The 23,491-nt window shown below is 40.3% G+C and overlaps 1 pseudogene; it reads right to left on the reverse strand.

Annotated features, from left to right (window-relative positions):
* Window positions 1-4,662: 4,662 nt before the first annotated feature.
* On the reverse strand, window positions 4,663-5,624 carry LOC147828170 (olfactory receptor 7C2-like; annotated as a pseudogene).
* Between the last annotated feature and the right edge of the window lie 17,867 nt (window positions 5,625-23,491).

Below are 23,491 nucleotides of genomic sequence, written 5' to 3' on the forward strand. Positions count from 1 at the left end.
CCATGGCAGTGGCAACAGGGCACTCTGCATTCCTCCTGTCAGGCTGTCCAATCCCGCTGCCGGTCCGCATCCTGCCAGGCCTCCTCTGAGGGCAGCACTCAACACCCGGAAACCCACAGCCCAGAAAATCGCCCCTCTGATGGCCAAGACCATTCACGATTACAAGAAAATCCTCTCCAGAAGGTAAACTCCAGGCCTGGCTTGGCCCGGGAGTTGCCCGAGGAACTCCAGCACTGGGAAGAAATCCAATGGGAACAGGCAGGATGGGGTTGGGGTGTGGGTATGAGTGGCGGTGGGGACTGCTGGGCTACACTCAAGGAGCTGGAAGGGATGCTGTGGGCCAGATAGACGCACCGTCCACACTGAAATCACAGTGACAGAGCCATTAGGGCAGAGAAAGGTCCTCCTGCCCCGTGCCTTCATGGGCATGGATCCGCACGTGCTCCTTCATCTGTGCACACCCCCAAGGAGACAGGGTCCCCCAAAGCTGCACACCGACACCCCTTCCAAAGCCCCTTCGTGTATTTGGATCATGGGAAGATATTTTGGCTTTTTTCTACCACCTCCTTACCAACCGAACCATTCCACTTGCTTTGAACAAATGGTAGGGGCGGTCACCTCACCAGCCTCTCAACATGACAGCTGCCAACACATCCTCCCCCGATCAGCACAGGCCCCCTTCATCCTCTCAGGAGCACTTTCTTGTCCTCAAATCTAAGCCTCGTGACTTTTCTTCCAACCCTACAAGGAGGGCAAAGGACACTTGGCTCAATACGCTGGCAAGAAAAGGGGAGAGTCGATGGAGAAAAGTTCCCCAGGCTGGGCCCGGACACTCACTCACACCTTTCATGCCACAATGCTGGAAGGCTGGAGCAGGAGGACTGCCAGTCATTCGAGCCCAGCCCCAACCGCTTAGCGGGTGACGGAGAAGCCATCCCCAAATGAAAACATTTCGCAAAGTGCCCTCGGGGAGAGAGCTCATTTCAAACGTCTCTGGGTACTGGCCCAGCAACAATGGACTCAAAAGAGCTAGCAAGAGAGCGAGAAAGAGAGAAACAAAGAAACCCAGGCAGCCAGCCAGACAGACAGACATACGGACAGAGTGGGGAGAAGAGCACGGTTCGAGATTTCTTTGATCATTACCATAGGGTAAATGAAGACCGACCTGCGAGATCTCCCCAAGTGGGTGGGAGGCCTGGCCAGGTGCACCGTGGGCAACCAGGTCAGAGCAAACCTCCTTTCGTCTGAACCCTTGAGACCAAACTGGGAAAATCTTGGGCTCTTCGGTTTCCAGACCCAGGAGACCAAACACCAACCTCATCCTTCATCCACCCATCCAGCGGCCCATTTGGCCACAAAAACCAAGCATCCACTTATCCATCCACCCATCCCCCTGTCCACCCATCCATCCAGACAGCCAGCCATTCATACATCCACACATCCACCTGGCCAGTTTAGTTTTTGTGTTTTTTTTCTTTTCTTTTTTTGGTCCATTGAAGATGATTCTCTGTGATGCTTATGCAAGAGACGTGTGTTTAAAGACAAGGGAGAAACAGGAAGCCACAGATTGCCCTCGTGGAATTCAGCTTTTTCCTGGAAGAGGAGGCCTCTGTCCAGGGCTCAAGGCTTCCACACACACTGCAATGGATGCAGCTCTGGCTGCCCCTTGTTATTTCCATGTGATGCTATTGGACGCCCGTGCATGGGTGGGTGGTGCCTGAGAACTCGGCTCCCCGGAAGTGTGTGCAAGGGGGCGGGATTGAGGCCGGAGCTGATTGGTCCGTGGGTATGGTCGGGCTCCTGTTGGCTCACAAAGGTAGCCAGTAGCAGGTGTTCGGGTGAAGGGTTCCAGGCGGGGAAGGCGGGGAGGGCGGGGAGGGCGGGGAGGGCGGGGAGGGCGGGGCGAGAGGAGAGGAGAGGAGACCTCCCGAGTTCTGGCAGCCAGGACCAAGCCTCAGCAAGGCTTCTAGCGTCGGTAAGTGCACATCCACATCACGCCCGGCGCACGGGTGATTCCAGGCCTAAGCCTCACACGCACCCCGAGGACACTCAGCTGATCTCCCAGCCGGCGGTGAGCCTCGAGGATAGGCGGGCCGTCCTCCCACTGGCCGTGCGCCCCCTCCCAACCACCACCACCCCAGCGCGCCTACAGGACCCCGCTCGGGCCAACTCAGTGACCCAGGGACGCCAGGCGGAAGCAGCCACCGGGAGCCAGCCAGAGAGCGAGCGAGTGGGCCCTGCGGGGAAGGGGAGGCCTGGAAGGAGGGAGATGGCCAGGGCTGGGGCGACGGAGGAGCGGGTGGCGCGAGCAGTGCGCAAGCTGAGAGGCCACCTGCTGGCCACCAGCGACCCAGACAGGCTTGCCAGGTATTTGCGGAAACTGCGCCCTGCCGATGAGCGCCCAAGTGCGGGCGCAGAGCCGCGTCCGAAAGACAGTCAAGCGCCTGCGCCGACACGCGCTGGTCGGCACCTTGGCCAGCGCCTTGGCGGCGCTCTGGAAAAGCTTGGCTCTTTGCCAGCGAAAGCTGGGGCCTGGGCCCCAGACTTACAGGACAGCAGGGGCTCAGAGGGCGGCGGCGGCAGGGACCGAAGTGGCTACGTCCTGCCGCCAGCGGGAAGGGACCCCTGGGGATCCCCGCACTACCGCGCAGCCCCCGGGAGCGCAGCCGGCAGCCCTGACTCTGTGCGGGGACAGACAGGGAGCCTGAGCGGGCTCCCTACAGCTCCCAAGCGGTCTCCCAACCCCCTCCGCCTCCGCCTCCGCCTCAGCCATGGCCACAGCACAGTCGGCCGGGAGCAGCGCCCCAGACTCGCACCGCCTGCTTCCACACCCTGGGAACTTTCTTCCCACCACGGCCACCTCCCCGCCTCCTGTGCGGGCTCTCCCACTCCCAGGCCGCCCTGCGCGCACTACTATGGCTCCACGGAGCACCTGGGGGCCAGGGCTCATGGCCGGAAGCCCGCTGAGGCCTTGCAGGACAGGCTCCTTGCAGGAGCACCCCTGCGGGGACCCGAGGAACAATACCCAGGAGCCCGCCACACCTCCCCCCTCATGATTCATTCCCAGTTGCCAGTCACTTCTGCTTCCCCCTCCTGCACATCTGTGCTGCAGAAGATGGCCTTCTATGAAAAAAATCAATACAGAAAAATTATGTTGAAATTTATGGACAATCAGTTAGTAATTGGAAGAAAAATCAAGGTAAATTCCTGTGTTAATATTGTGATAGTGAGATGAAGTTGGACCAAAGATCTTCAGTTGTAGTAGATTTCTAGAAGAAGAAGATATAAAGCCCCTGAACACTAGTTCAATAAGACAAGAAAGGAATAAAAGTGAAAACATAATTGTGGATTCAAATAAGTTGAACATGGTTAGGTAAAAAAGAAAATAAATCATAAATTCCAATCTAGAGAACATATTTAGAATATATTTATAACAAAGCATACAAATATAGGCATATAAAATTGTTTAAAATCAATTAGAATAAAAATATCTAATATGAGAAGCAATCAAAGGAGGTGAACCAAAACTTGAGAAAAATAAAAGCAAGTAAATCTAGTAGAATGTGTGTATGATAACAAGTCACTGCACTCTAACCTGGAATATGTGCAACTTTTATTTGTTAATTATACTTCAATAAAGCAGGAACAAAACATACACACAAAACATATAAAAATGTGTCTATCTTAATTATCAAAATAAGTAAAATTAAAATAGCATCATGAACTGCACAAAGACATTTTAGAAAGAACATTTCTTGGTTGAGCCTTGGAATTCCAGAAGTGGAAATTTAGATTAGAGGTTTCCTTTTTTTCTCCAAAGTTTAACTATTATTATCATAAGGTTAGATTCTAGGTTCCACTACACTATGCCAAATTATTCAAGAGAATAACTTGATTTATACATCCCTGAGTTGGAGCTTTGTCACCACACCTGTGACTCAAGCTAGTTACCCAGGTACCATGATTACTTCCTTATGTGTAAATAGGAAAAATAATACACATCACATGCCATGAACTGGAGATGGTTGAAGATTGTTGACACAAGGTTCATGTGTAGGGAAATTGGTCTTCAGTGTGATAATGCTGGAAACTGGTAGAACCTTTCAGAATGAGAGTCTAGGGGCGGGGTTGCTGCCCTGAGAAGGAATTGATGTAGTTCTCGTGAGACCTTTGTGGTTATAAAGAATAAGCCTGGTTATAAAGAATAGACCTCCCTGGTCTATGTTTTCCTGTCTCTTTGTGTGATCTCCCTCTTTTCAAAGTGCTCCTACTACAATGCCATCCTCCATGATGTGATGAAGTCTGAAGTATCCTCACTAGAACCTTAGCCATAATACCTGGATATTTTAGCCTCCAAAACTGTGAGATAAATAAACCTTGTATAAAGTAGGGATCTGTAGCCCCTGGACAATAGATGGTACCAGTCTGTGGGCTGTTAGGAACTGGGCCACAAAGCAGGAGGTGAGTGGTGGGCCAGTGAGTGAAGCTTCCTCTGTATTTCCAGCCACTCCCCATCATTCACAATAGCACTTGAGCTCTGCCTACTATGAGATCAGTGGCATTAGATTCACATAGGAGTGTGACCCCTACTATGAACTGCTCTTGTGAGGTACCTAGGTTGTGTGCTCCTTTGAATCATCCCTAAATCGTCCTCCTTCACTTCTAGAAAAATTGTCTTCCCTGAAACCAGTTCTTCATGCCCATTTTATTGAGGAGTCTCCCAAGAGCACCCTGCATGTCCCTGTTCCTCAGACTGTAGATGAAGGGATTCAGCATGGGGGTGACCATGGTGTACACCACTGAGGGGATCAGACTCATCTTAGAGGATGGTGTGGCTACAGAGCTGAGGTAGACCCCAAGGCCTGTGCCATAGAACAAGGAGACCACCAAGAGGTGAGATGCACAGGTGGAAAAGGCTTTGTATTTGCCCCCTGCTGATGAGATTCTCAGGATGGAGGAGAAAATCTGAGAATAAGAGAAAAGAATCCAATGAGAGGAAAAACAGCTAGGACGATGGTCACAGAATACACCACTATGTTTTTAATGAGGGTGTCAGAATATGGGAGCTTCAGGACTTCAGGAAGATCACAAAAGAAGTGGGGGATTGTGGTATTAGTGCAAAAGAACAACCTCAAAACAGTCAGGGTCTCAGACAGGGGTCCCATGAGACCAATCACCCAGGACCCCAGAGCCATCAGCCCACAGAACCGTGGGGTCATGAAGACCACGTAGTACAGCGGGGGACAGATGGCCACGAAGCGGTCATAGGCCATCGCTGTCAGTAGTGAATTGTCCCGGCAGCCAAACACAATGAAGAAAAACATTTGTGTGATGCAACTTGCAAAGGTGATCACTTTGTTCTGAGTCTGGATGTTCACCAGTGTCTTTGGAATAGTGGTGGAGGTGAAACTGATGTCAGCAAAGGACAGGTTGGAGAGGAAGGAGTACATGGGAGTGTGGAGGTGAGAGTCTGAGATGATGGCCAGGATGATGAGCAGGTTCCCTGTAATGGTGACCAGGTACATGGTCAGGAGAAGCCCAAAGAGGAGGGACTGCAGGCCAGGGTCATCTGTAAATCCCAGGAGGAGGAAGTTTGTGACTCCTGTTTCATTTCCTGTTTCCATGCAGCTGCCAGATTTACCCATGAGGAGGCAAAAAGAAAAACAAAATTCACTCCAAAGGGATTCCCCAGGATGACCCATAATAGCTATTATTCAAATTCACAGAACTCAATAAATTATTCATTTTGGCTGATGTTGGCTCATTGGATGTCTTTGCTGACAAGTTGTAGTTACCATTGCTACCTGAAAAAATCAGCTTTAGTTCAGTGGTTCTCTAACGGTGTTCTCTGAAACAGCAATATGAGCATATTTATGGAACTTGTTAGAAATGTGCATTTTTAGGCTCTCCTGACCAACCTGCTCCCACACTCTGGGTCTAAACAATCTCTCTTGGGATTCTGGTGCACACACACACACACACACACACACACACACACACACACTTGGGAAACAGTCTCCAGTGTTTGTCTACATATCTAAGCAATCTTTTCTTTTGTAGCATCCCTGGTGGTTGCTCTGGTATGTTCTGACTAATGCATTTGGGAATGAGAATTTCCTAATTCTAGGCAGATTCATCAGTCATTGGAAAGGTCTTTGTTTTACTATGCTGGCTTTTTGCAGTTTTTACCTGCCTCATTCTTTGTTCCTTGGATGGTCCTTCTATAGATAATGTTAACAACCTCTCTTAATAGTAACTCCCTTTTCCATTTCATTTTAATTACCACATTCCCAACCTAAGGTGAGAAAACCTGGAGTTGTTAAGTAACATACCCTAAAGTTTCTAAATGTAAAATGGAAAGTTACATTTTTTACCATATGATCCTAACAGGACAAAAATTACCACCATATTGAAATGGCTCTTTATACTTCCCATTTCAGATATTTACTTTCTTGTTAAATTTTATTTATGATGAATATATTTGGGTTAAGTTTAATTTTATGTTTTCTTCTCCTAGGTAATCAGTAAATGGCCACTGCCAGTTTTTCCGAATTCAGATACTATATTTCCTTTTTCATATTCTTGTTAATAAATGATGATAAATGATTCTCTATGTCAATAGCAACAAACTTTCTGGCCTTTTTTCATGTTTTTAATTATTTATCTTCATAATATAATTAAAAGATGAGTCTGAAATTCACCTGGTATTATTTAAACACTATCATTATTTTATTACTGGCCCCAATCTGTTCTTTGGATGAATTTTAGGATCTCTAGGTATGTTGAATGAAAAATACTATTAGAATTTTATTAGAGCCCATTAAAATTATAAATCAATTAGGAAAATTTGACCTCTTTACTATGCTCACATTCTCTTTCCAGTAAGAGATATTTCCCTCTAGATATCTCAATCCCACTTTGAGTATCCTTTCTTGAAGTTTGTTTTTAAACTTATAGATTATATTACTTTCTTGTTAGCAATTTTTAAAGACAATTTATATTTAATGTCATGAAGAATGATACTCCTCCATAGTATATTTCAGCTATTGCAACTATATTAATAAAAGTTTTAATTTTCTGTCTTGATGAAGTGTCATTTTACTTCTGTGTTTCTTTATAAATTTCATTTACTATCAATTTCTAATAGTATAAATTTATGACACTTTTTTTAGGTTTTACTTAATTGTTGCAAAATTCCAGATTCTTGTTAAAATGTATAGTGAGGTTTGGAATTCCTATTTTTTTCTTTGAAAGCGGATAATCTAGAGTTTTGTAATGTAATATGAGCCTTGCTATCACATTAAATATGAAATTTTTAAAATCATATTAACTTATATCTTTGCTTCCTGGTATTTTTACAGGGGACTTGTAAAGCTATGAATAAGTGTTTAATGATTAGTTAAATATTTAGAAAAATGATGTTATACTAATCTCTAAAATGTAAATAATTTTGAAACATTAGATATAGAACAAGACAGTATATCAGTTCTCTGAAGGAAACATAAAGAAATAGTATAAGGAAAATAAATAAATAGTATATACTTGAACTTGGCAACATATTCTTTGAAAGTACCACTATTTCCTGAAAAAAACTTTTGTGTAGAAAGTAGAAAAATAAAAATCAGTAATAGGAGTTATATACTAAAAAACTATCAATGAAAACATTCCTTGGAGAACATCAGAATGCAAGAATAATGTATTTGGTGATAGAGGTTAATAACTTTGATTTACAAAGCCTGCATGACAAAGTGTAGACGAATGCACTGCTGTAGAAAAGGTGCAGCATATTAAATATTCATAAAATAAATGTATAAGAGTAGTAGATGTTTGACACTTTGGATGGAGGAGAATGAAGGCACTTGTAATGAATGGCTTAGGAAAAATGACAAGATCTTGGATAAGAAACGCTTAAGAGATGCTGATGCTAAGGGAAGGCCAATGTCCGTTAGGAAGGTAGAGAGCTTCAGAATTGGCTTCTAGAAGCAAAAGAAAGCAATCTGAGAAGAAGCTGAGAGGAAGAGAAACCAAGAGGGATGCAGAAACTAGCTTCTTAGAATTCCTTTGATGGACTCATTGCATTGCTCTTATTTATCATCTTTTGAGAGCTCTGCCTGCCTCCATACCTGCTGCCCACATCAGGAATTCCTGATGATCCTCTGTTCTTTAGGTGACTTGGGTTCAACTCAGCACCAAGTTTGACAGGGATGTGGCATCAGGCATAAGTCCTCTGCAACGTACAGAGGAACTCACCCTTTCCTGACGCAGTAGAGCTAGCTGAGTGGATGATGGAGGTGTACTTACTATTTTCACAGCCTCAGAAATTACATTCTAATGAATGCTCATTAAATTAATTATCCCATTGTTACTCTATTCTCTGAGCAGTTCGGTTCCCATGAGTGAGGTAACCAAAATAGAATGATATTTTTGTGTGTTGGTAGTTTCGTACCTTTGGGATTATCTTGTTTTGCAAGATATTAATTTCCCTTTCCCTGGGCTCTTTGTTCATGATGTTACTTTTTTCTGGACTCAATCTCCTCTATTCATCATTCTCCGTGGGTATTGCCTCATATATGAAACAGAGTTTCTTTATCTATCAATGATGCGAACAGGCACAGTTTTCAAGACTGTGCAAATCCTGAGCACCTTCACTTAAAGCTGAAGACAGGGAACACATCCAACTGCACATAAAAATTTGCCAATGATGTCAAACATATCCTCAAGGTTAAAGGTGCAGTATACATAAAGTTCCAGGCATGTGGTTCGGGGAGAGGTGGGTTGAGAATGTGAGAGGTGGGTGGGTTGGCTATCCAGGTAGTCCTCTGCAGGTATCTGCAGCTTTCCAAGTTCAAAACTTGCCCACTGGTTAACCTTCAATATTCCAGCCCAGAAATAAAGACTATCTTTAACAAGTTACAAGGCATTGCTTTTACAGCCTGTTGTGGTTTGGACTTGGAATGTCCTCCCAAAGGCTCGTGAGCTCAGAAGTGGGGCTTGTGGAAGGTAGTTGGATTATGAGACACTACAGCTGGCTTGTTTTTAGGAGGCAGAGCTGGATTTGAGGCCAGTGATTGGAGGTGTGTCCTGGAAGGGTACATTTCCCTCCTTGGCTTCTCCTTCCTCTCTCTGGTGGCCATGGTGTGAGCAGCTTTCCTCTATGGCAGACCCTCCCACCATGCCCTTTGTGCCTTGCAGCAGATTGACCATGAACTGAAAATGTGAGCAAAAATAAACTTCTCCTTCCTTAAGTTTATAGGTTTCCAGTATTGTGTGCCAGTAACAAGAAAGTGATCAATACACAGCCCAAATCACAATTTATTAAAACAGTTCAGAATGATGAGAACAACTGGACACAAAGCAACTGTTTTTGAAAGGCTGTCTTTAGCTTAAAGAAGTAATGAGTGGAATGAGAACTTTCTCATCCCTACCATGGAAGGAACCCCTACCATGGAGCTTACAATGCTCATGAATTCATATCTGATCTGTGCTTTATTCCTGGATTGACTCTGTTCATTCGTACCTCTCGGGAATGGGTGACATTTCTGCTTAATATTGGTGTAGAGGCCTCAGCTGCTACAAAATATAAACTGGAAAGAGCCTTGTGAAATCCATTGTTGGACAGAGAGAAAGAAAATTATTGAGGACATTGCAGAGGACTTTTACTTGAGAGGAGTGTTAGAAAGTATTTGTGTTGTCATATAGCAGGAATGTTACTCTTTGGAGAGCTAGCTGATTACTGTTTATTTTGTTAATGCCCTGACTTTTGTGATTAGTATACTCTGTGTTCTTTCTTTTGTCTTTCTTCTGTTTGTCCGTCTTCTGTCTTAAACATTAGACTCCACTTTAACATTGCACAAATAACATTGTGCATGGACTTATGGCCTATGGTAATGACATGTAAACATGTTTTGTGGAAGAGAAGTAGATGTTTCATACAGGCAAGCAGGAGCATCTCAAGTAAACTGATTTAGAACACTAGGGATTCTATGCATTTTCATCTTAGTGATAGTGGATTTTTGAGTGGAGGAATTATTGAACACACTTCTATTTTTAAAGATCATTCTGGCATGCTATGCACAACATAGGAAATGGTACCTTTAATCACTCCAGATAAAGCCATAGAGACAGCTATTTACAAACCTGAAAATGCCAAAGAGGATTAAAAGGCCCATTAAATAATCTAAAGCAAGTGGTAAAAAAAGATAATATTTATATTGAAAGATTGCTGATCATGTCTATATAACTAAGATAATAGGTAATATGGTTTGGATCTTAAATGGCCCCTAAAGACTCATGTGTTGAAGCTTGGTCCCCAGATGACATGCTATTGGGAGGTAATGGGTCCTTGAGGATGTGGGTGCCTGAGGATGTGGAAGGTTGTAGTAAGTACAGTGGCACCTCAGTTCATAAACCCTTTTGTTTGTAAACAACGTGGTTCACAAACAGAAGCATTTGGAAAAATTTTGTTTTTGTTTTTGTACTCTGCATTGGAAGACAAACATGATCATGATCATCTTTTCCAAAAATATGTGGCCATATTTTCCAAAATCATATCACAAATTAAGGTTCTGAACTGTGGTACTACTGTAGTTCGTTGTGGATTTGTCTTTGAAGGGAGTATTAGGATCCCTGTCTTTCCCTTTCTCTCTCCCTCTTTACTTCTTTGCCACTATGAACTGAGCTGCTTTGCTCCACCCTGTGCTCCTCACCATGTTGTTCTGCTTCACTACAGTGCCAGAGAAAATAGGACCAAGTGACAATGGACTAAATCCTCTGATGACAAGCCAACATGAATCCTTTCCTCTGTAAGTTGTTTTTCTTAGGTATTATGTCATGAAAATAGAAAACTAACTCACTAGAAGATGGATAAGGTCAAAGAAGAAGAGTAGATTGATGTGATCATTGATGTTGATTGTATTACTTTGGCCATGGTGATGTAATTGTCCTAGTCAGTTGTGCTTCCTGGTATACCAAGACTGAGATTGCCTAAGGGTCATTACAGACTTAAAACACAGAGGCCAACTAAACCTGGAAGACAATCCAAGAAGTAGCCATTCCCTGAGGGTTCTGAATACTTGCAATAAAGATACTTGCAATAAGCAATTTGCAAGCAGCAACCTAGGAGTTAAACCAAAAACATCATCAACAACAACAAAAACTAGAAATGAGAACGCACATAAGCAAGTCTCAAAACAAGACTTCCAGATCATGTAAAGCAGCCACAAGTGTCAACAAGATGGCATAATCTGAAACTCAAGAACCTCTCATCCCTCAACTGGCAATCAGAGTATGTGGAAAAAAAGTAATCAGAAATAATTTATCAGATAATAACAGAGATGGTATACTCAAGGAAAGACATGCTTAATAACTCTAGAGCAGATACAGATAAAAAAAAATAGAGGAGCTCAGGAACATGATGGAATCCCAGCACAGGAAACAAATGGAATCTTTAAAACAGATGAAAAAAGATATTCAGGAGACTAAAAACTCCATTGAAAGTTTACACAGCAGAAACACCCAATGTGAGGACAGAATATCACATATAGAACAGAGGATTGTGATCAGTGACCAGGAAAAGAAATAGTCTTAAAAATACCAAAGGAAAATGAGAAAACAATCCAGCAGCTGCTAGATGATGCAAATAATAACATAACCCTGAAAGAAGTCAAATAAGAAAGAGTAGAGAGTGCAAATGACATTAAAAAAACTTGTTTACAGAAGTAATGGCAGAAAACTGCCCAAGCAGGGGAAAAGAACTTGACATACAGAGAAGTGAGGCATATAGGACTCCAACTAGCCATGATCAAATAATCCACACCTGGGCATATAATAGTTAACATTCCAGAAACCCAACAGAAGAACAAAATACTACAAACAGGTAGAGAAAAGTAACAAATCATATACAAAGGCAAGCCCATCAGAATCACAACAAACTTCTCAACACAAACCCTCAAGTCAAGAAGATCCTGGAGTGAAGTATTTCAAGCCCTAAAAAACACAACCTCCAACCCAGATCTAAGTAACCTGCAAAACTATCTTTCAATCTTGATGGAGAAATAAGATAGTTTTATGACAAAGAGCACCTGAGGAACTTCATGATTACCAAACTAACATGCAGAAAAATTTTGAACAATATCCTAGGAAAAGAGAGTGAAGATCACAACCAATGAAGCCCAACAGAATGAATTCATCAGACAAGACAATAAATTAAATGCAAAGTGGAAGAATCCAACAAAAGGAAAATGTCATGAATATGATAAGTCGATACATGTCAGTTATAACCACCAATGTTAATGGTCTCAATTCACCAATTAAAGAAATAGACTGGCAGAATAGGTCAAGAAGCAAGATCCAACAATATGCTACATACAAGAAACACACTTAATTAAAAAAGAAACTCATAGACTGAAAGTTAAAGGGTGAAAAATAATGACCCATGTGACAGGAATTGGAAAAAAGCAGGAGTAGCTATCCTCTTTGCAGATCAAATGGATTTTAAACCAACACTAATTAAGAGAGACAAAGAAAGACACTGCATCCTTGTAAGGGAAAAAAATCCAAGAGGAAGACATGACAATAATGAATATATATGCACCAAATACTAGTCCACCCAACTATATAAGACAAATATAAACAGACATGAAAAATCAATAAGCATTAATACTACAGGAAAGGGGACCTCAATACCCACTGTCACAAATCAATAGAACAATTAGACAAAAATAAACAGTGAAATACTAGAACTCAATCAAACTCCTCAACAAATGGACTTGACAGATGTTTACAGAGTGTTTCAATACACAATATCAGAATACACATTCTTTTCAGCTGCACACAGGTCATTGTGCAAAATATACTACATACTTGCTTAAATAAATGTTTAAGTAAATGCAAAGGAATTAAAGTTATCCCCTGCTATTATCAGATAATGGTGCCATGAAATTGGACATCAACACCAAGGAAAATGCAAGAACTTTATAAACATATGCTTCTGAACAATCAATGGTTCACAGAGGAAATTAAAGAAGAAATCAGACAGTTTCTACAAATAAGTGACGTGAATACAACATATTGGAATTTTGGGGACACAGTGAAAGCAGTCTTACAAGGGAAATTCATAGCAGTGAATGACCATATTAGGAAAACAGAGAGAGCTCATATACAAAAACCTGATGCTGAACCTCAAGCTTCTAGAAAAGAAGAGGAGGACAAAGCCAAAGCTCATACAAAGGAGGAAATTATACAGATCAGACCAGAAATCAATGCAATGGAGACTAAGAGATCCATACAAAAAGTCAATGTAGCAAAGAGTTGGTCCTTCAAAAGAATAAATAAAATTCACAAACCTTTTGCCAACCTTATCAAAAAAGAAAAGAAAAGACTCAAATCCAAGCAATTAGGAATGAAGAGTGAAATTACAATTGACAGAGCAGAAATCCAGAGGATCATCAACACATGCTTTGAGAACCTATACACCAATAAGATGGAAAACACAGAAGAAATTGACAGATTTCTAGACACATATGAATTACCAAAGATGAATGAAAAAGATCTAAAAATTCTAAACAATCCAATAGCACACAATGAAATTGAATACATAATTTAAAAATTATCAACAAGTAAAGCTCAGGTCATGATGCCTTCACTACTGAATTCTACAAGACATTAAGAGAAGAACTATTGACACTACAGTTTAAACTTTTCAATGAAATTGAAAGGAAAGCATACTCCCAAATTAATTACTGGAAGAATGCATCACCTTGATTCCAAAAGCAGAGATTGATGCAACCAAAAAAAAAAAAGAACTATAGGCCAACCTCATTAATGAACATAGATGCAAAAATCCTCAATAAGATACTGGCATACAAAATGCAGAAGATCATCAAGTAGATCATACACCCTGACCAAGAGAGATGAATCCCAGGGATACAGGTATGGTTCAACATGTGCAAACCAATAAATGCAAAACACTCTATGAACAGAGCCAAGGACAAACCATATGATAGGCTCAATAGATGCATAAAAAGCATTCAACAAAATCCAATAGAAATTCATGATAAAAAACTACAAAAAATTGGAATAGACAGTCTCTATCTCAACCTGATAAAAGCCATCTATGAAAAACCAATAGCCAACATCACTAAATGGCCAAAACCTAACATCCTTCACACTAAAATCAGGAATAAGAAAAGGATGTCCGCTATCACCACTCCTATTCCATATAGTTTTGCAAATATTAGCCAGAACAATTAGACAAGAGTAAGAAATAAAAGGAATAAAGATAGGAAATGAAGAAGTTAAAGTGTCATTATTTGCTGATGACCTGATATTCTATATAGAATACACCAAGAACTCCACCAAAAGTCTTCTAGACTTAATACCAAAATTCAGTAGAGTAGCTAGATACAAGGTCAACACACAAAAATCATGAGCCAGTATAGTAAAAATGCCCATACTTCCAAAACTGCTATAGAGATTCAATCCAATCCCAATTGACATTGAACAGCATACTTCACAGACCAGGAGAAAAAAAATCCACAAATTCCTTTGGAACAACAAGAGACCTAGAATAGCAAAAGAAATTGCAGGCAACAAAGACAAGGTAGGGGGTACCACAATTCCCAACTTGAAACTATACTGCAAAGCTATTGTAATAAAAACAGCAAGGTAATGGCAATGAAACAGACCTGCAAATCATTGGAACCAATTAGAAGACACAGAAACAACTCCAGACACACTCAGTCACTTCATCTTTGATAAAGGAGTCAAGCACCCTCACTGAAAGAAAGATAATAAATGGTGAGGGATAAATTGGGTTTCAACTTGCCAAAGATTAATACTAAACTTATGTTTCTCAGTATGCACTAAAATAAAATTGAAATGGGTCAAAGATCTAACTACTAAAGCAGAAACACTAAACTGGCTGGAAGAGAGGGCAAAGATTTCATGAACAAAATCTCAGTCACACATGAACTAGCACAATGAATCAATAAGTGGAAACTCTTCTCATCAAAAAGCTTCTGCACAGCAAGAGAAACCAGCAACAACGTGAAGAGATAACCCACAATAGGGAAAAAATTTTTCCAGCCATTCCTCAGACAAAGAACTACTATCTAGAATATATAAAGAATTTACAAAAGTCAGAGTTCACAAATTTAATGACTCAATCCAAAAATGGGCATCTGATATGAACAGATATTTCTCAGAATTAGAAACAGCAAATAAGCATTTAAAAAATGTTCGATGTCACTGGTAATTTGAGAGATCCAAATGAAAATAATGCTGAGATTCCACCTCACCCTGGAAAGAATGGCTTCTATCAAGAAATCAACCAATAACAAATGCTGCCAGGGATGTGGGGGGAAAGAACACCTCTCCACTGTTGATGGAAGGGTAGACTGCTGCAACCACAATTTAAATTAGTATAGAGATACACCAAAAAACTAAGACTAGAGGTCCTAGTTTGACCCAGCCATTCCCCTGCTGGGTATCTTCCCAAAAGTATTAAAAGCATCATACCACAGCAGTATATATGCATCCATGTTGAAAGTGGCACAGTTTTTAATAGCTAAATCATGGAATCAGCCCAAGTGCCAATCAACTGATGCCTGGATAAAGAAGATGTGTTTTTTTATATAAAATGGAGTACTACTCAACCATAAGGAATGAGAAACTAGAGACATTTATAGCTAAATGGATGCCCATTGAGGCAATACTCAAGTGAAATGAATAGGACACATATTTGTAAATACCAAATAGTTTCAGTGGTGTGAGAAACTGTACATGTAAGTAAAGATTAAAATGTGTAATAGATAATGTGAAATAGGAAGAAAAGGTGCAAAGAGGCAGGGGAAGTGGGAGGGGTAGGGGAAAAGAAAGAAGGGAATGGAATTAACATGAGAAAAGGAAAAAAATGGAAACAAAGTCTTTGTACATAGAGGGGGTGGAGGGGTTTTAGGCAGGGCAGGGGAATGGGAAAAATTAAGAATCAAGTTATATTACATAAAGGTATAAATCTCCAATGATGAATGTCATTATATTATATACCTGAAATGTACCAATAAAACTAATTAAAAATAGCTGTGAGAATATTGAAATGAAAATGTTATATGGTAATTATGTAAATGTTTATCATAACATACTACTGCCAGAATATGAAAGTGTGGTACTTCAAGAGGAAAAGGCTTAATGAAATATATTAAGAAATTCAAAATCTACAGTAATCAAGGCAGTGTTGGTGTAAGGAAAGACATATAGATCATTGGAATAAAACAGAGGATCTAGAAATAGAACCACACACATATGGTCCACTGAGTTTTGAAAGATTATTTAACATTAGCATTTTATAGAATATAAACTCAGTTCAAGAGCCAAGGAAGAGATAGTGTTTGCAGCAAATGGAACTAGAACACCTGGTATCCGTATATAAAAAATTAACCTCAACCCTTTTTTTCAATACATGAAAATATCTTGAAGGGATCTATGAATCTAAATAAGAAAGCCTAAAAGTATAAAACTTTAAGAAGAAATTATAAGGGAAAATATTTATGAATTCAGGTTAGGCAAGAACTACGTAGGATACAAAAAACATGATGTATAAAAGAAAAAATTTGATAAATGGGATTCCATCACTGCCTTGATTACTGTAGCTTTAGAAGAAATCTAAAAATTAGGTACTAAATGTCTTACAACACTGATTTTGTTTTTAACTTTTTTAGGTCCTTTGTACTCCTACATAACTTTTAAATTTCAATATCCAATGCTTCATTTATAGCAAGAATACATGGACCTGAATTTTTATATATACCTTGTGTTTTCTAATCCTGCTAAATTCAAATACAAGTTCTAGGGGCTCCTAGAGATTTCTTAGTATTTTCCCTGTAGATGATCATTTCATCTACATATAAAGATTTTGCTTCTGCCATGCCAATCCTATCCTAGTTGTGTCATTTTATTGCCAGACTATTTTGGTGGGGCCTAGGTTTCAAAGTTTAATGGAAAGATGATGAGTAAGCATATCTGCCCTTGTTCCCCACCTTAAGGAGAAAGCATTGTATCTTCTCCATTTATATAAGGCATTCTCACTGGAAGTATGGAGTACATGTCTTAAATCTGTTGAGAAGTTGCTGTTCTACTTCTAGGCTCCTGATATCTTTTACCATGAACAGCTGTAGAATTTAGTCCAATACTTTTTCTCCAACTAGTGGCAGGATCATATGACTTTTTCCTTTCCTCCATTAAAATGATGACTTTTGGGGGTGGATCTTCTAATGCTGAACCAACACTGCCATCCCTATAACAAAACCACTTTGTACATCCTGCCAGATCTTCCTTCCAATAGTTTGTCTTGTTAAACAAATTTCTATCTATGTTCATACTTTTTTCTTCTATTATCTTTATCCAGTTTTAGGATTAGCACAATGTGACTTCCTTAAATGAGGGGAGAAATGTTCCTTTTTTTCTGCTTTAAATGTTTGATATAATTTATCAGTAAAAATGTATATGAGCCTGCTGTTGTCATATAGGTAGGTTTTCAAGCTAGGAATATACTTTCTTTAATAGGTGCTATTCAAATATTATATTTCCTCCAGAGTTAGTTTCATTAATTTGTCTTCCAAGGTACTTCTTAGAAGTTGTCAAATTTATTCAAAAAAGATTTTTACAATATGCTTTCAATATCCTTTTAAATTCTGTAAAATCTGTGATAATGTCTCCTAGATCTTAATATTGTAATTTAAAAAATGTATAACTGATATTGTGTAACTGGAAGAAAAGGTCTAAAAGACCAGGGGAATTGGGAGAGGTAGGGGAAGGGAAAAAAGGGAAAGAAAAAAATATGAAAAGAGGAAAAAAATGGAAACAAGGTCTTTGCAAATAGGGAAGTGTGAAGGGGGTGAAGGGAGGGCAAGGGAAGGGGAAAAAATAAGAACCAAGAAACTCATGTAAAGGTACAAGATCCCAATGATGAATGTAACTGTATTTTATACCAAAAATGTACCAATAAACTTAATGGGAAAAAAAAGAAATTCAGGAACAGCAGCCTACTGACAAAACTGTACATAGTAAAACATGTGGGTTTCCACTTCTGAATATACTCAAAGCCCAGGCATTGGAGGGTATCTGAGGACACTTAATTTCACAACTCAGCTCTTGGGAATATTCACATAATGGGGCACAGTTATCTAAGAATGACTTAACATACTCAACCACACATGTGTAGCATGGACGAGGTCATGCAGCAGCTGTTTAGTCCCACCATGCCTCAGTAAGCTGATAAGAATATAATTGTGAATTGAAGGAAATATAACTTTTTAATAGCTGTAACTGCTGTTTTGCTGAAGGAATAATGGCATGCAGCTCTTGAGCTCTGGACTGGAGCTCCAACTTTCATGCTCTGATGCTGAGGATTAGCTCCCCATGTGTTGTTCTTTATTGGGGAATTAATTAATGAACTTACTCATGCATAAAGGATTATATTGACTAAACAGACCCTTCTCCAGGTGCCTCCCTGAGGAGGCTCGGCTCTCCCAAAATATTAACAAAAGAATGGAGAAAGCCAAAGGAAAACAGTGTAAGAGTCAATAATATAATCAGACTTGAGTACAAGTAATAGGTTTGGTTGGAGATAAAATGAGATTAAAAATTCAGATTAAAATTCAAATTAAAAAACTGACTATTAGAAATGAAAGTTACTTTAAGACTATTAGAGAAGAGGAGTCAGTTGTTCACTGAATTAAACACCACATAGTGGCCTAAAAACAGACTACAATATTGGTGAATATTTGCCTCAGACCCCTCTGTATACTTTAGGAATAAAATTCTTTTTAACTTAGAAATGCTTTTTCCCAGAATGTGACTTATCTCTGAACCTTGAAGAGAGTTCCTATTTGGCTTTCACAAAATAATGTACCACTTGTGGAGAAAGATACATCGTAGGGCTCCTGTACTGGAAGCTAAGATGGAGAAGACCTCCATGGCCACCATGACCTTCCCCTTGGTGCTGTGGTACACAGAGAAGAAGGTGACCTACACACTGCAGAAAACCAGCATGCTGAAGTTAGGAACTTGGCTTCATTGAATGTCAGCAGATTCCTGGCCAGAAAAGCCACAGTGAAGTTCAGGAGGGCCAGGGAGCCCAGGTATCCCGGGACACAGTAGAAGGCAGTGAGTGAGCCCTTGTTGCACATGATGATGATGTGGCCATCATCTGAATGTACATCTGTGTCAATGTAGGGTGGATTTTTTTCCATCCAGATTCCAGAGAGTGAGCTGGATCAGGGAGGAGAAAGGGATGATGGAGTTAGATTCCCCTGATATCAGCAACTGCCTCATGCTGCAGTGGCCTTAAAGGTCAGCATCACAGTAATGCTTTTGGCTAAGATGGTGGAAACAGCCTCAGTGAACACAACTCCAAATGTAGTCTGCTGGAGGATGCAGGTGGCTGTTGGGATCTCCAAGGAAGAGTAAGGAGCAGAGAAAACAGAAGGTGAGGGAGATGAGCAGGGTATAACTGAGAGCCTGGTTGTAGGCCTTGACAACAGGACTGTCTTGGTTCTTCACAAAAAGCCCAGGAACAACACCTGTCTGTGCCAGCCAGAACCTCAAGGGCTCTTCATAATGCAAAGAAGTCACAGACTTTGGGAGAGAGCAATTTCTCTGCATGTTGCTATACTGATTGTCTGGGCATTTCACACACTGCTGCATGTACTGCAATGACCCGTTTTTAACTCACAACCTCACTTTCCTCCAATATTGATACTTTCAATGATGACATGGGCTTAGTTAGACATTTCTTTTCTTTCTCACCATTTGGTAAAAAGGAGAAAGCTGGAGAGCACTCCTGTATTTCCCAGCACAGTAATTATTGTAGACAATGGTCACAGAGTGAAACCCACAGCCCCAAATCTCATGGTTTTATCAAGCAATGAAACTCTTTTATATGATACTGTAATGCTGGCTATTGGTCAATTTACTTTGGCCAAAGTCCAAATAATGTACAACAGAAAAATTGAGCTCTAAGTTGAACCATTGATTTTATTAGTATAAATGTGTGGTGTTGATTTATGAATTGTGACATAAAATTAAACATAATGGTGAAGGAGAAAGAATAGACTATTCAGATGATCTCTTTAATTTTTGTACACTTAAATTGTTCTTAATATCAATTCTCTTCATTTCAAGAAAAACATTTCTCAGAGTGAAAAAATACACATTGAGTCTCACAATTTGTATTAATGTATAATAACTATAACAATTTTTATATTTAGTACATACCAAGATAGGTAGGGGTTGGGATGGTCCTGTAGCAGTGTACTTTAATGCATTCTCCTGTTACGTGCAAGGACCACAGTTTGATCCTTAGCACTACAAAAATGATGAGCCTACATGTTTCTGAATTGTGCACTGCAATATGCACACTCTACACACAGACACATGAAAGTAGAGTAGAGCCAGCATTTCTACATGCTGAGATAACCACACAAGTTTTTGACCTACTAGATACAAACTCTCAGGGCCAGACTATCATTGTGGGTTGTACACTTTGGGGCCATGCTGCTGGCTGGACAGGGATGTCATTTCCTGGATTGTTCTGCTTAGTTAGCACTATTTCTGTGGTCTGATGTGGGAAGATGAGGAGAAATGAATCCTGAGCAGAGGATGATCTTCCTAGTACAACCTAACACTGAGGTAGGGTGAACTAAGGCTTGCTGACCTCATCTCCACTCCCTTTCATGCCCACCTCTTGCAAAAGAACTTGAGATATTCTTATTTGAGAAGAGGGCCTGAGAAAAGACAGAAACCATTTGAAAATTGCATCAGACCTAAATTCACACAGTTCAAAATATTTGGTTTTCCATCAAGCTCATGACCAGAACATGAGATTCTGCTTTTTATAAGAGGTCTTAGAGCAATTGGATGTATCTTTGTTCATCAGCTGACATGCTCTGCCCCATGCTTTGGTCTCAGGCTAAGCCTTTTCACTAGTGAGCATAACCTTATAGAGCTCTCTGGTCTGGTTGCCTCTGTTTTGTACCATGAAGTCCTCACACTGTATCTGCTGTCCAGTGGCATCCACTCTGAGTGACCTTCCCTTGGTCAGGCAATAAGTCCCTGTATGGGGCACAAGTTACTGGAGGCTGACCAGACCCCCAATTGCTCTACCAAGGATACAGCAGAAGGATAAAAAAGACAAGACAAGATCTTTACTGCATAAAGGGGGTCCAGGATGGTCAAAGCTCTTATAAGGCTAAGACACTCTCTCCTAAAGCTTACCATTATTTATTGAATACATAGTTCTTGCAGGGGTAAGGGAAGGGCAGGGAACAGTGAAGTGGAGAGCACTGATACAAGCAGTGTCCTAGCAACAAGGGAACAAGGCATGCTAGCTGGAGCATATCATTGATTAATGAGAAAACTGCTTTTGCCCATAGATTAATTTTTGCTTGTATGCAAGTTGTGTCCATGAGTGATGTTGCCCTTAGTGCAATATTGTCTTGTCATCCAAGATGTCACAGCATCATGGATCATTGAGACCTTTGCTGTGACCAGCAGCATGGGGAGTTGTTACATTCCCACACACCAACTGCTGCCTTTTCAGGCAAGATATTGTGGGCTAATAGACATACTCAAACTTTTAATATGAAAAGCCAATTTATAAATTTCCAGCTCACTCGGGCTGATCTTCATTAATCTTTCACACATGGTGTGAAGTCCATGCTTAGGATAAAGAAAATATCACAGGGCTGAGAATTTCCAACACATTTCCTGATGAATAAATCAGCTACGTGAAAGGGCTGCCTTTCTACAAATATTAGCAGTGAAGAAACCCATCAATAAACTGATAATAAGATTCAGAATGAGGGTTATGAAATTTTATATATACAGGGCCACACAGTAAATATTTTAAGTTTGAAGATCCAGTGGCCTCTATTGGATCTTCTCCCTTTGCAGTTGTACTGGAAATACAGCTGCAGAAAATGGGTGTATACACAATGGGGAAAACTTTTTGCCAGCTACACCTCTGAGGACTAATACCTAGAAAATAAAATGAACTCAGAAAAATTAGACCTCTCCAAAATAAAAGATCCAGTCAAAAAATAGGCAACTGAAATGAATAGATACTTCTCAAAAGATGTACAAAATGTACAAATGGCAATAAATACATAAAAAATGCAAATTAAAACAACACTCAGATTCTGTCTTACTCCAGAAATAATGGCTATCATCAAGAAATCAAATAATAAATGTTGGTGAGGCTGTGGAGAAAAAGGAACCCTTCTACACAGTTGGCAGAATGTAAACTAGTACACCGGTTATGGAAATCAGTATGAGTATTTCTCAAAAAACTAAAAACTAGAAATTCCATTTTACCTACCTATTCTCCTTCTAGGTATTTTCCTGAAAGAGTTAAAGACATAATAGTATACAATGATTAGAATGAATAATTGAAAATGTAAAATAGGAAGAAAAGGTCCAAAGGGGTAGGGGTAGTGGGAGGGGCAGGGGAAAGGAAAGAAGGGAAAGGAAAAATGATGAGAAATGGAAAAAATGGAAATAAAGTCTTTGTAAATAGGGACGGGTTGAGGGCATGAAGGGAGGGCTAGGAATGGAGAAAAAATAAGAACCAAGATGCATTATGTAATGGTACAATTCCCAATGAGAAATGTAATTGTGTTGTATACATACCATGTACCAATAAAAGAATTTAATTTAAAAAAGACATAATAGTACAGTAATGCTTGCATACTTATGTTTATAGCAGCATAATTCAATAGCTAAATCTTTGAAGTAGCCCATATATTCATCAACAGGTGAATGAATGAAGAAAATTATATTCATACAGAATGGGGTACTATGCCATATAGAAGATAAACTTGATCCATGTGTAGGAAAATGGATGCACTTTGAAACTATAATGTTAACTGCAATAAATAAGACATGCAAGCTTAAAAAAAAGAAAGAAAAAAGGCATATAATTTGAAATCAGCTTGGACATCTCAGTGAGAATCCACTTCAGGAAAAGCAAAATAGTATGATGTCTTTTCAACAGATGGTGCCACACTTGTGTGGGGGACCCTAGAGGACATCACATATCATAGAAACCCCACTACACTGCCGGCCCTTAGAGAAGAAATTAAAAATGCACATGCAGCAATCTCGATGGCCAAGGTAACCCAAGCAGCATTTCTCTGTGCTAACTAATGTCTGGAAGATCATAGTCACCCCTTGGTACTGGGGATCCCTGCAGTTAGGTTCCAGTATCCTGTCCAGTATATGATGCCAGCCTGAAAAACATACATTAACATACAGAACTAGCAGAGAGAAATGAGGGTGCCAGGATGATGAATGCTGGTGTAACTGACCAAGCGCCTGGTCAGTCCCAGGCACTAACTTTATTGGCAATCAATTGGGGTAAAAGCAAGCTAAGTGCAGTTTCTATGGAAATTAAAGTAAACAAGGCTTGCAAAGGACAAGACAAAGCATTCTCAAATTA

Source organism: Heterocephalus glaber, unplaced genomic scaffold (assembly GCF_053883595.1).
Source record: "Heterocephalus glaber isolate CG9 unplaced genomic scaffold, H.glaber_assembly_v1.0 deba00001244, whole genome shotgun sequence".
NCBI lineage: Eukaryota > Metazoa > Chordata > Mammalia > Rodentia > Bathyergidae > Heterocephalus > Heterocephalus glaber.